This window comes from Lactuca saligna, chromosome 4 (assembly GCF_052625555.1).
Source record: "Lactuca saligna cultivar CGN05327 chromosome 4, ASM5262555v1, whole genome shotgun sequence".
Lineage (NCBI taxonomy): Eukaryota > Viridiplantae > Streptophyta > Magnoliopsida > Asterales > Asteraceae > Lactuca > Lactuca saligna.
In genome coordinates this window covers 55,109,109-55,122,529 of record NC_136420.1, presented here as the reverse complement: position 1 = coordinate 55,122,529, position 13,421 = coordinate 55,109,109, and positions in this window count along the sequence as shown.

Sequence of the window (13,421 nt, the reverse complement as noted above, 5' to 3'; positions counted from 1 at the left end):
TACGTGAAGTAAATGTCTCACAGAACCGTAGTATAAAAACAGATTTACGTGTTGGAAATGTTCGTTTGTTATCGTTCATGAAAGTATTTTCTTGAAAGTCGTGTTTCTAGTATGTAAAAGTTAGTAATATCCTCATAAAACTATACCTATTATAGTTTTCTAAAAGTGTACCTCGTTTGTTTTAGAATATCTAGAAAAAGAATCACTTGTTTTGGAAGCATAGATTTTTGTAGAATCTAAGATAGACACAACATACTTTAAATCTAAGAAAATGTTTAGTTTATACATGCATTACAACCCTTTATAGTTTTTAAAGATAGCATCTATTGTAATATATTTTTGTATACGGGAGTTCCCTATAAAGTTTGTAAATCACACATGATTCCACTTAAATAATCTTTATATATAACACCCGATAGTAGTCGAGTGTTTTACTTATATTTCCCCCCCTAGAAAGCATATAAAAGCGTTTAGAATATTAAAAGGGTTAATTAAGGGGTATGAACTCACTTGAAAGTTTGAAGATAGCGAGATGGAAAACCGGGCAGAGTTTCGTCTCGGAAAACGGATTTTCCTCGGGATTCTTGGAAATCTCGGGAGTAAAATCGACCTTTGGGACTTGCACAAAATGACCAGGGCTTCGGGGTAGTGTGGGCACGGAAAACGAGGTAAAACGCAAGAAAAGTGAGAGAGAATGAGCAAATTTTCTGGGAACCCTCGCATCCTATTTATAGGAGGCTAGAACCGCCTCCGTACGCGGGGCGTACGCGTACGTCACGCATGACCGAGTCCTCGACTACCTCGCACTTCGGATGGGACGGGGGGGTAGGCTCGCATAGGGGCGACGTGGACGATTCGAGGCCGTGGCCTCGAGTACGCTGGGCGTACTCGCGTATGCGGGGCGTACTTGCGTGGCACAGACTTCGGATAATACCGAAGTTTTTAATAAAAATTATATATAAATTATTTATCAAACTTCAAAAATTCATATCTCCTTCATACGAACTCCGTTTTCGACGTTCTTTATATCCCCGCGAAGGTCAGACTACGATCTACAACTTTCGTTTAGATTCCATCGGCAAATTCTGAAATTATTTTTATTATTTATTTATTAAAATGACGTGATTAAGGAATTTCTTTAAAAATTCATAACTTCTTTATCTGACGTCGGTTTTTGCCAGACTTTTTATCGCTGAAAAACCATTGTCGAGACCTTCGATTCTCGTTTAGGTCATTCCGGCCAAAAGTCGCTCGATCTCTGATTCGAGTTTTCAGTTGACTGTTGCTAAGCCGAATTTGCAAAAAATCTTAACTTCAGTATACGAAGCCGGGTTTGGGCATTCTTTTTACGTACGATCCCGGTTCAATGATGTAAAACATAGTAGGTAGTTAAATAGAAACTTTTTGGACATTTTATTATCAACGTTTATTTTGATTAACTCAAAAATGGTTACAATACTTGCCCTATTGGGGCATTACAAAGAGTTGAAATATCGGGTTGTCACAAAGAGGGAGGTCGTAATCCAAGCTACAAAATATTTGAAGGTAGGTAAATGACGATTTACCAATTTCCATCATGAAAAACAAAACAAATTATTAAGTTTTAATTGGATTTGAAACTCCTAGATCTTTTGAGATTAATTGAAATTTCAATGGCATGTTTAAATCTCGATTGTGCCCTCTCAAGTTTGTGACTAGGATGCCGAGGATCACAAACAAGGTGTGAATAACCATGCAAATTGACTTGGTACCCTTAATTTTATCACCTAATCGATGTGCCGGTTAACCACACGCGCTCCACCGATCTATGATAAAACTTAAGTCACCCTTTGCCACACATTTTTAGTCCCATGTTAGCATGCCAGTTAACCACACACGCTCCACTAACGACTTAACAAGGTGAAAAGTGTAATTTCATGGGTTAGCACCATTTCACATTTTCCTAAGTAACTAAGATTGAGAATTTATAAGTGTTTAGTTACTTAGTATTTATCATTATACTTTTAATGAATGAATAATTATAGGCCTTTCCTACCCGTTCGACTAACGACCATCTACCAGTCAAGGAAGTGGTGGGTGAGAGTGGACAACCATTAAACTGTCATTTTATAGGCAGTAACCTTATACCCCCCTTAGAGACTGACTTCGTGAATGAGGCCTACTAACTGTAAGATTGACTTTACTCTTAGACATATATATATATATATATATATATATATATATATATATATATATATATATATATATATATATAAGTATTAACTTTTAATATTATAATAGTATAAGGGTGTATTTTACACATATAAAATACTTGGTGGTTTAATCTTATTAGTTAAACTATACTCTTAATTTAATTAAACTTAAACCATGTCATTATGGAACTATTAATTCATTTAATTAAACTCTTTAATTAATTTAATGAAGTCCATAAAGTTTGAATTTTAACTTTTAAAATTCTAGAGTTTGGAATTAAAACATTAATGTGTGTGAGACTTTACAAATTCCAAAACTTGAGGGAAAGTTTTGAAACTATTCAAAATCTTTCATATTCATAACATATGAGTTTAATGTTTCTTTACTGGCAAGACTCTTGAAAATCCATAATTTGAGGACAAGTTATGGAGATCATTAAACAATTTATGGAAAAGTGATTCTTCGTATTTTATAACTTATGACTTTTTAATGATCCATTTAAAAGAAAAACCTTTGGAATTCCATAACTTGTGGACAAGTTATGGAGTCCATGAAAATCATTAAAAACAACAATTCAACCAAGAATGTTACAAGTTCTTACAAGTTCTAGATTAAACTCATATGAACTTGGTAATTCAAGTCAAACAAATTCCATGCAATTAGACTTAATCATATAAACTAATAGAAAACATGAAATTTTGACAATCACCTTTGAAATGGATTAGCATGATCATTATCATATCTTTTAATTTTTTTTATGATTCAAAACAGTTTGGAATAATGATCATATCCATTTGGGGCCAAAAAACGTTTTTCTGCACTCTGCCCAGCCAACTCGGCGAGTCCATGAACATGACTCGTCGAGTAGAACATTTTGTACATGGACTCGCTGAGTCCATCAGTGGACTCGGTGAGTTCATCACCCAGAACGCAGAAAACTCGATTTTTTCAACTTTAAATAGCAAGTAGCATCAAGTATAATTGAAAACAAGCCTTGGCTCTGATACCACTATTGGGTTTTGAGCATTCTAACACTCTTAAGGTGTTCATGCAACCCTAAATACCTTGGATCTATGTTTTCGCTAATTATACATGTAATGGTGTTTCCAAGGTATTAAACCTATGACTAGCATACAATTGACATATACCACACAAGAATCTAGTTAGGATGACATACCTTATAGTAGAGATTGAAGTCTTTATGTATCTAGCCTTAAGAGCTTATCCCCAATAGTGTGGAAGCCTCAAGTGGAATCACAAATCACCATCAACAACTTGGAAGAACTTGAGAGAATATGGAGCTCACTAAAATCAGCCACACTTTCTTTCAAACACACTAGTGCCCATTTTGTGAGTCAAGGACCCCTTTATACATTATGGAGGATTAGGGTTACATCCATGTAAACCCTAATACCCATGACCTTTCATTTACATAGGATCCATGGGTTAAAAGCTCCATGGACTATCCATGGACTTTCATACACTTTTAGCCCATCCTAAATAATATTGGCCCATTCATATATATATATATATATATATATATATATATATATATATATATATATATATATATATATATATATATATATAAGAGTCCATATTTAATTAGCCTCTTTTGATCACTAAATTAATTCGAAATTAATTATTGATCAATACTAATTAAATAATATGATTTCATATTAATATATTATAACTTATAATATATTAATAAATCATAAATATCCTTTTTTCTCATAAGTCTATCCATACAAATTTTTCCGGTGAAGCGCAATCCAAATGGACCATGTCGGGTTGGGTCAAGTCATACCAATTATAGTTATGGACTTAGACACTAATCCAACATGCCCCACCTAGCCCTCACCTCGTATCTGGAATTCTCCCGGGTTTGTTGGTTACCGCACGGAGCAGTATCACTATCACCTCAACCCATCCCACATAATATGTCAACATGTAACACAAATAATATGCATACAGATAATCACATTACAACACAGGTAGTGCTACAGATCTGCCTAAGTAGCATAACAACTAGCATGCAACATTAACTCATACTCAACATACTACCAATTGTTAGGATATCATGTCCAATGGGCCGACCTTGGTGCCTTAGACCCCTTAGTATAGTGAGGACAACTCACCTCTCAACTGTCGACTCGAAGTGATAAGCTCAAACTCTCGAATCACTGCCACAAACTCCACCACCTATATTCACCATAAAACAATATTCATAAATTTCCAATTTTCTTGAAATGCCCCAGAAGTCAATTAGTTAACCCTTGGTCAAAGTCAAAGTCAACGGTCAAGGTTAACAGTCCATGTTGACCTGACTCGTTGACTGTAGTTACTGACTCATCGAGTCCTTCTAGAACTCGAGTAGTCTTGAAATCCCCTAATGACTCATTGAGGTTCCCTACAACTCGCCGTGCTTATGTATGTCCAAATGTCGGGAAAACCCTAGCTGACTCGTCGAATCACCCTACGGACTCACCGAGTCCATGTAGAAGTCCTTGCACGATAATCTTCATCGGACTCGCCGAGTTGGCCATGCAACCCGCCGAGTCCCTTCAGTCCTTTCTCCATTCATATGCTTTTTAAGCCATTCTAAGGCTCCATATTGCAAATCAAGCTTCCCAATGCATGTTTATCACGTAAAGCTGCAAACTTTACGTGCATGCAAGGCTTTAAAGACTTAGCATGTCAAATCCAAGATTGTAATGGAGGTTACCACATAAGGAAAGGTTTACACTTGCTAAAGATGGAAACTTTATGGACTTAGAGACTAAGGTGAGTTCAGATCTAAAGTTTCAACTTCAGATCCTAACTCATACCCAATAATGGCTACATAACATGCTAGAAAAAGCCATAACCTTCAACCAAATGAGATAGAGAAGGAAAGAAGGTCAAGTTAACGACTTGATACCTTCTAATGATGCTAAACTAAGGTAGAGTTTAGATCCACACACGTCCCTTGCTTCAAGCTACTTGATCTTCAAACTCCTCTCACTAAGATCCACCTTCCAAAGCTTAAAACACACAAGAATGGAGCACACACACAAATTAGGGTTTTCTGGACTCTCAAGAGGCTATGAGGGAGGATAATGACCCTTTAAATAGGGTGTATAACCCTCGAAATTAGGGTTTCATCCTCCAGCTCCTACTCGTCGAGTCCTATAAGGGACTCGGCGATTTGGTCACTTAAACACGTGGCCAAACCCGCTTCTACTCGACGAGTCAGGGCATCCAACTCGTCGAGTAGACCTTGCAAATTATGAAAATTAAAGCCACAAAGTTAATACCTGAGAGTCGAGGCGTTACAATACATTAGTGCACCAATAGCACTAAGATATGGTACTTCAAGACCAATAAGTTTTTCATGTTTTTCACAAGGATGAAATTGGTCCTTTTTGGAAAATAAATGCCTTACTACCATCGGGTTACGCAGTGGATGTGAGGTATCCATATAAAACCTTTTAAGCATCTTTTCTAGATAACTGGATTGATGTACAAAAACTCCATTCTTGGTGTGCTTAATTTGAAGACACAAACAAAAACTTGTCTTACTAAGATCTTTCATATCATTCAAACAAGAAGTGGCATTTTCCAATTCTCTTGGAGTTCCAATTACGTTCAAATCATCTATGTAAACATCAATTATGACAAATTCAAATCCAGACCCTTTTATGAATACACATGAGCTTATTGGATTGTTTTTGTATCCCTATTTAAACAAAAATGTACTTAAACAATCGAACCACAAATGGCCAAATTGTTTCAATCCATACAAAGATTTATTTAATTTTATCAAATATATTTCTCGAGAATTTGAAATTTGTGCTTCTGGCACCTTAAACCCTTCTGGGATTTTCATATAAATATCATTATGAAGTGAACCGTATAAATACGCGGTAACTACATCCATCAGATGCATCTCCAATTTTTCATGTGTTGCCAGTCTTATTAGATAACGGAATGCAATTGCATCAACCAGATGAGAGTATGTTTCTTTATAATTATGGTAAAACCTTGTACAACAAGTCTTGCTTTATATCTTTTAACTTCATTTTCTTGTTTCTTTTGCGCACAAATACCCATTTGTGTCCTACTGGTCTTACTTCATTTGGGTATGGACTACAGGTCCAAAAACTTTCTGTTGAGCCTTTATTCTGCATACTATTATTTATTTATATATTATAATATTATAATTGATGGGTTTTATACAAACAATCCTATGTGTGCATGCAACCCTAGATTTGGATCTATGTTTTCTCTATTAGATACACAACTTTATGAACACAAGAAGAACCCTAGCATGGATCTAGGTATTTGGAAATCTATATAGTAGAAGTGATTACATACCTATTGTTGTTATATTGTAATAACAACACAAATCTTCAATCTCCTTGTCTTGGAAAGCAAGTACCACAAGTGTAGTACCTCTAATGGCTCACAAACACCACAAGTAATTGGAGAGGCAAGAGAGAAAGAGAGAGAGAGGGAGAGGCAAAAATTAGCTCTAGGTCTTTTAGGGATCAAGTGGCCGATTTTCTAAGGCCTAAGGGGTTTTTATATAGGGTAGTGATTAGGGTTTTAGTCGTTATCCTTATCTGGTTACTTGCCCACCAAGTAGCCCATAAGATAAGCTTTGAATCCTTATCATGGACGAATTATAAGGCCTTATCACCTTGAATTCGTCCAACCTATCCTTGGGGCATCCAATGCCCTAATTTGCAACTATCACATAATTACAATTCAGCCCCTCTAGTTTAATTAATTACATTTGATCACATAATTAATTCTTAATTAATTATTGACCAATATTAATTAAACAAATATGATTTCTCCTTTAATATATTATTTTTATAATATATTAATAAATCATAATAACCTCTTTCTCTATTATTTCTCCAGTCAAGTTGCTTTGGTGAAGGCAACCTAAAAGGACCATGCACAACCGAGTCAAGTACTTACCAAATATGGTTATGGGCTTAGACACTAATCCAACAATAATTGTATATAGCTTTTTAATTCATGACAGATGAAAGCATGACTCATACGCTTATTAAATTTGTTTTCAATATATCCTACAACTAAATGCATTTCTTCCTCGCCGTTAACAAACAAAAAAAATATTCTTTTCGATACAACATTTCTATGGAGAAAGTGAGAGAAATAGTGACAAAGAGAGAGGGCTACCTGGAAAAAAGGCATATAGTTGCAATTGTAGTTCCGACATACACAATAGAGTGTTCTGGCATACACAATAAAGAGATTGAGAGCACCGACGAAGAGATCATTGGCTTGTTGGCTTGAGATGTAGTTCGACGATGTCCGATGAAAGCACATCGGGAAACCTCTAATCGCGACGATAGTGGCCGGTAAAACCAGATCTGGTGGCCTTATATTGTAGATCCAGATCTAAAATGAGATTGGACACAAGAGGAAAATGAGGTAGTTTTTGACAAGGTAGTTTTCTTACAAGATGCTTTTTCGACTGAATCAAGGATGTGGGTTAGGGCGGCGGCTTAGTAAGAGGAGTGGTGGAGGGAGGTAGTTTAGGAAGAGGAGAGACAGGTGGTTTCCAACGAGCGAACGAACGGAGGTAAATGGAGGACATTATTAGAAGATCTGAAGCGAGTGAAGAGTTGGCGTTCCGACGGTGTGTTGGTCGTTTTGATCGTTTTCCAACGGTGATTCGACAACGCTGTGACGGTACTTCAGTGGTGCTCCGACAACCTTGGTGGTGCCGCTTCGTGGGGGTTGTGCGATTAGAGAGGATGATAATAGAGTGGCTATGGTATGTGGTAGTGGGATATTACGTTTTTTATTGATAATATTAATAAATAATATATATTTTTTAATAAAACTAAAATTTTTAAAGTTGAAGATTAGTGGTCTAAATTGTTCTCATTTGTTCTCAAATTAACAAATGTTCTCATTTGAACCTATTTTTTTTTCTCTCTCTCTCTCTCTCTCTCTCTCTCTCTATATATATATATATATATATATATATATATATATATATATATATATATATATATATGACAAAACTTCAAAAATGGTCCCTGTGGTGTCCGAAAATCCGAAGTTTGGTCCCTAATTTACAAAAACCTCATGGATCGTCCCTGTGGTTTCAAAACTTTTAGTGTTTAGTCCTTCCGCATAACTTCGTCAACTTTCTACCGTTAAGTGAGGGGCATTTTTGTCATTTCAATACAGGGACCATTTATGGAGGTTTTCTATTATTTTAAAGACTAAAAAGAAAAAAATGCCTCTCTCTCTTTCTCTTTCTCTCTCTCTCTCTCTCTCCCTCTCTCTCTCTCTCTCTCTCTCTCTCTCTCTCTCTCTCTCTCTCTCTCTCTCTCCACTGCCTGCTTGCTTTCATCTTCATCAGATAGATCTCAAAAACCCAAAATTAAACTGGAATATGTGGTAAAACAAGTTCGTTCATCCTTAAACTATACAGTGAACACAAGAACCCACCCCCAATTTCAACCAGATTCGTTACCAATCATGATTTGCAGGTTTGAGATTCAACAAAAATCGAGACCCATCGTTGGGTCTCTTGGTCTCGATTAGACATCGACGTAGATTTATCGAAATCGAAATGGCAAGGGCGGAGACGACTTACCGACGGTAGTAGGGAAATAACGGTGGAATGTAGTAGCGGTGGTGACTGCGATTGGTGGCGGTAGAAGGCCTTACTGCTACGTTTCTGTTGTCTGATGCTCGATGAGGACCAAGAGGAAGCAGCAACGAAAATGGCGTTGGGTGGTGGTGGGTTACGACATGAGGGAGGTGCAAGGACTGCCACCGTTGGCTATGGTGGTCCTCATCGTCGATGAAGTGAGAAAGGGGGAGAGTGACGAGATGGCAGATTTGCTGCCTTCACTGTTTATTCTGATTGGGAATGGATGACGAGAGAAGGAGGAAGAGAGAGATGGAGAAAGCTAAGAAACAGCATAACAGAAGCACCAGGGTGGGTGGTGCTTGGATGGCAGGAGGTTGTAGTAGGCACTCCAGCAACCTCCTGTTGTCGGTTTTCCCTTGCTTTCTGTTACTGATAATAAAGGATGGCAACAGGTTAGAGAAGTGTTGGGGTGTGTTGGTTGATGCAACACAATAGAGTGGAGGGTGTTTAAGGGTGGGAATTTATGAAGAAAGAAGGTGGTGGAGGGGCTGCTAGAAGTAGCTTGAACGGAGGGTGGCATCCCTCTTTTCCTCCTTTGATTTTTCCAGAGAGAGAGAGAGAGAGAGAGAGAGAGAGAGAGAGAGAGAGAGAGAGAGAGAGAGAGAGAGAGAGAGAGAGAGAGAGAGAGAGAGAGTGGGACCATTTGTATATTAAACAATTATTTTTTATTTTATTTTTAAAATAAGGCAAACTTCATAAATGGTCTCTGTGATTGTGAAATGATAGAAATGTCATTCACTTAACAGCCAAAAGCTAACGGAGTTAGCGAAAATGACAATCTGTTAAAAGTTTTAAAACCACAGGGACGATTAGTGAGGTTTTGTAAATTAGGGACCAAACTTCAGATTTTCAAGAACCACAGGGACCATTTTTTAAGTTTTCTCTCTCTCTCTCTCTCTCTCTCTCTCTCTATATATATATATATATATATATATATATATATATAGGTCATGTTCGACTGTCCATTTTACCCATTTCAACAACTCATGAGAAGCTCTGTTAACTAATTATAATAACACACCGAAAACATAAATTATAAATTTAGAGATGCAAAATAATAATATATGTAACATACGAACTAAACCAATAGAACCAATATATAAATTGTGTTTTTTTTGTTTAATTTGATATAAACAACAAGACAAAACTATAAAAGTGGTATGTGTGGTTTGCGTTTTATGATGGGATTCAGTCAAAACCTTATGAGATTTTTAAAAACCATCATTTTCAACATTTTTATTTTGTAGATTTGGTCTTTCCGAAAAAATGCAAATGATATTTTTAGAATTTATTTTATAAACAAATATATAAAATGGAACCAAAAACTTTGTTGTTTGCTAGCACTACTTGAAATACGGGCCTCAACGACATAAGTATTCATCGGAAATCCGTCGCTAAAGACCTTCAACAGTTGATATGCAATAGAATGAGCTGGCTAGTAAAAGCTTTGTCGTTGAAAGTTAGCAACAAAATCAGTGAAAAATATTTTTGTTAGCGACCGAGTTAGCAACAGATTATCTTGTCGCAAAATATTCATGAAAAAATTAATGTCCATCGCAAATATGTCACTGATGAGATAATAACGACGGTTTAACGACCAATTATTATGTCACAAAAAGTTCATAGCACTGTTCATATCCGTTTATATGATATAATGATCGCTTATTTGTCACTATTTCATAATCAAAATCAAATGCTGTGTTACAAAGCTAAATAAGACATTCATATTCGATTTCAAAACAACAAATCCGACTACCAAAATGAACATTAATATTTGATTTCAAAACATTAAAATTCGACTACGAAAATAAATATTCATACTCGATTTCAAAGTATTGAAACCAAGTCACAAAAGTTAAAAGTGCCTCCTTTTCTACATGTTCGTCCAAAAGCTCTTGCTTCATTTCTTCACGTTCCGACTTAAGTTATTCCTTCATCTCTTCACGGATTCGATCCATGATGACCTACATAGTAAATTAACAAATATAAACTTAAATAACATGAAAAACACCAATCAACACAAAAACAAATAAAATAACAACTAAATACAAACAACACCAACAAGAACGAACAACATTTTCTAGATGAACCAACCAACAATAACATTGTACTTTTAAGAAGGAAAACAGGTCAATATTGTACTTTCAAGATGAACCAACCAAGAATAACATTGTACTTTCAAGGAGTAAAACTATTAAAACAGGTCAACATTATACTTTCAAGATGAACCAAGAATAGCAATGTACTTTCAAGGAGGACAACATTAAAACAAGGCAACAAGTGAGGATGAAAACATGACAACATTGTACTTTCAAGATGAACCAATCAATAACAACATTGTACTTTCAAGGAGGAAAACATTAAAACAAGACAACAAGCGAGGATGAAAACATGACATCATTGTACTTTCAAGATGAACCAACCAATAACAATATTGTACTTTCAAGGAGGAAAACATTAAAACAAGAAAATAGGTGAGGATGGAAACATGACAACATTGCAATTTCAAGATGAACCAACCAATAACAACATTGTACTTTCAAGGAGGAAATTATAAAAACAGATCAACATTCTACTTTCAAGGAGGAAAATAGGAAAACAAGAAAATTATAAAACAGGTCAGCAAAAGAGACTATACAAACCTCTAAGTTGTCTGAAGATGTACTTGGGGCTGCTAAAGATGGCATCAAAAACCTTTCTGGATCAGACACAAAACCAAGTCCAAGCACTATTCCTTTCTTGATCCCTCCACTAGCTTCAACCCATAATTCATGATCATAAGGGGGATGACTATCACTATCATCGTCATATCTAGCCACCATAACGTCCTTATATGCATTCTATATTATCATAAACCAATTAGTTTATATTAAAAGTAAATATATATCATCAAAGAATAATTAATTAAATTATTAAGGATACAACGAATACCACAACTATTCTGGTTTTAGGTTTAATGTACTCGGTATTTGAAGTGTCTTCTTTTGGGTTTTTAGTTCGGTGTGTTTTTTAAAAAAGTTCAAGCTGAGTAGTTGGGTGTTTTAGCTTTGATTCCTACAAACTTTTCAAGAAATGAGACACATATTGTGACATCCCCAAAATCATGGCCAAAAAAGATTGGTTTCATTTATGCTGTTAAAATAATTTTCAGAGTAATCCTTTGATTTAAAAGAGTTGCGGAATTTGTTCCCAAAACAAAATATGATAAATAAAATTTATTAAAGCATTCCTTAAAGAAATGTATTTTCATTATATATAAAAACTCGGGATGTCATGTTCCGATATAGACACAAAAGCATAAACGACATATTATAAGCCTTACAAAAGTTATACACAACTACTGGCCTATAAACAAAATATCTTCAGAAGTTGTCCAACTTATGCTCTCGCCACTACCTGTAATACAAATAAAACTGAGTGGGTCAGGCTTGGGAGCCTGGTGAGTATATAGGGTTTTCAACCCACAGTAAATAATTATATTTAATTTCACCAACCAACAATAACCCGATTATCCATTCCCGTTATCCTCACTTTACGTCCCTATGACAACAAGTATTACAAGGGACCTAATATAGGATTTTCATCGGGATGGACATTATTGCAAAGGAGTTTCCTCAACAATAGATGTCCTAAAGGCAACCATGAGGGGGATAGAGTACACCAGTGAACACATCTTTCACAACACCTACAGGTTATGAACCTGCCAGCGTTCCACTAGACTGTCTAGAAAGAGTCCGTGGTCGTCATCCATACTCCGCTAGATGACTAGATCATTAACAACATCGAGGCCTCTCATCATTTTATTTCATCATACAACCACTATCTACCCATGTTCTACCCAACATCTTTATATATATATATATATATATATATATATATATATATATATATATAGAGAGAGAGAGAGAGAGAGAACATGTATAAAACATTCAGTCAATACTCATTTCAAATAACACATAACATATAAACACACAACACGTATTTTATAGTGAATACTTCGTATTTATGTGTTAGAAGAAAGTAACTACACACTCACTTGATAAGACTATGCTCGGACATCACTTCGGCTTTAAAAGCAGTATTCTTCGGTGAAACCGGAAGATCTTCGCACACTAGACTTCTCGTGGGCAGAGCTTCGGCTCGGAAACTCTTTTTCTTGGGATCATCGGGGCTTCGGGACTTGCTTCGGGTGTCGGGATGAAATCGGGGCTTCGGGGGTATAACTTGCACGTAAAACGAGGTAAAACAAGCGAGAGAAAAGAAATTTGGCAAAAAAGATCGGCAACCCTCGCATGCTTTTATAGGGGATGAACCTCGCACGTATGTTGGGCGTATGAAGCTCTACGCGGGGCGTAGTTTGGATCAGGCTTCCAAGTGGCGAACTTCGGGTGGTGTTACGCGGCTCTCTCTCGGACTACACCAGGCCGAAGTACGCTGGGCATACTTGGTTTCGGACACAAGGCATAATGCGAAGGGCGACGTGGCTCATCCGAGGCCAAGAACATGAGTACGCTAGGCGTACACCCTTATGCTGGGCGTA